Raw genomic sequence first — 1,939 nt, 5'->3', positions numbered from 1 at the left:
GGATTCCCTTTCATGTTCACTACCGTTTTTCAAAATGGAGGGCCTTCCCTGGGAAGACTCCTGCAAGATGGCCTCAAGTTCCAGCCACGCCTTCTGAGTTTGTGCCAAGCATTCCAAGGATGTGGGGGACACACGTGGGCCAATTGGAATGCCCTGTGATACAATGTGCGAGGACATGTATCTTTTCTCAGACACAATTCAATCTGGATGCCATCCTCCCATGGCACATGGCATTATGCGCTTGAGGGTACACCCCCAAGCTCTGCCAGAAACGTGTTGTCAGTGCAGATGGGGTTTTGTTTTCTGTGAGCTGAGCTGACCTGCGGTGGACTCTGTCGTAGGGAGGTTTTGTTTTCTGGCCCTCCTCCAGAACACCTGCCAAGGTGAGTCCAGTGACCCCAATGAGCCAGAAACCCGGGGACCCGGGATGAACAGCCTGAGTGTGCCGTGGGCCAAAATGCCTTTGTGCATTTGTACACTGTTCCGTGAGGAACGTGTCATCCCCAGACATGTTTTGTGCATAATGTCATCCTCAGGGTGCCTCTGAAATGTCAAGGTGCCTGTAGTTGTAGACCTTGAATCCTGGGAGCAGATCAGCCTTGTTTCTGATTTCGGTTGTGAGTAGGAGACTGTTGTCTGGTGGTATATTAAGATGACTTTGCTCTGCTTTTTTTTCCACAGACATCGAGCCTGATTCTCTCGAAGTTGAACCACCAAAAGGTATGAAAAAAAAGCTCAAAGAGGAGCTCATTACCAGCCATAAGGCCTCTGCACCCTGTGCTCCTGAGTTGGAGCAGGATGCCCAGGGCATGGTGACTTAGAAGAACTCTCATGGTCTGTGCCCTGTTGAGACACTGATGTACAGAGCTACTTCATGCAGGCATTAGATTGAGCTAAATATTATTTTCTTGAAGTGCTCTGTGCCTGTGCAGGAGGGAGGAATTCTGCGGGAGAGAAAAGTCCCCATTGCGTGAATTCCAAGAGCACGGGGTTTGGCACAGCTGGTGCTTTGTGGGTAGACAGCTACCACGCAAATGTCTGGTTTCCCTCAGGATTCTATGTAGAAGTGTGTTGGTCAAGGAAAAAAGAAAAGCCAAATTCCAAGACCACGTTTTGGCACAGCTGGTGCTTTTTCTTAATTTTTATTTTATAAATATACTATATAATTCTTTATATTCTGATATTTCCCCCCCAAAAAAAACCATGCCCAGATGGATTCTCACCATAATATCACCACCATTCAGGAAGCGTTACTGTTCAGTCTGTCTGCTGTGTAAGTCCACAAAGACATTGCTGTTACAATTTTTCAGAGTTCATCCCATTATATAGTATATCCAAAATTTCATTGACGGTTCATGTTCAGTTTGGAAACTGGGATGCAGGTTGCATTCAGTCCTCATATCTGGATATTAAATTCTCCATTTTCTAGACACCATACATTCCAATTAGAAGTTGAATTCCTACTATTAGATAGAAAATGTGGTATTGCTCATTGATGCTACACTTATTTCACTGAGCAAAAAGGTCCAAAATTGGAACACTTAGTTGCTAAAGTTATGACGTCATTCTTTTCAACAGATGAATAACATTCTAGGGAGTGTTTGTGCCACACTTTTAGCCACTCATATTTGCAAGGGCATTTGCATTTTTTCTGTCTTTGCTACATTCGATTCTGCTGCTACAATATAAGATTACTGATGCAATTCTCAGGTCTAAATTTATTTTATCGCAACCTATTCAGTTGATTTAACTGCAATGTCAACACCAAATAGGAACACAACTAGGAAGACCAAGTAGGAACTCCCCTATATTCTTCAGCTTTTGCTCTCCTTATATTTATCAACAGCCTCATGCAACGGGAGAGCCATGCACACAGCAGTCAGTGCCGGGACCAAAACTCAAAGAGGTTGACGTGAATCACTGCTGTAGCTCTATCTTT

This window comes from Ochotona princeps, chromosome 5 (genome assembly GCF_030435755.1).
Source record: "Ochotona princeps isolate mOchPri1 chromosome 5, mOchPri1.hap1, whole genome shotgun sequence".
NCBI lineage: Eukaryota > Metazoa > Chordata > Mammalia > Lagomorpha > Ochotonidae > Ochotona > Ochotona princeps.
Note: the sequence above shows the minus strand (reverse complement) of the source record.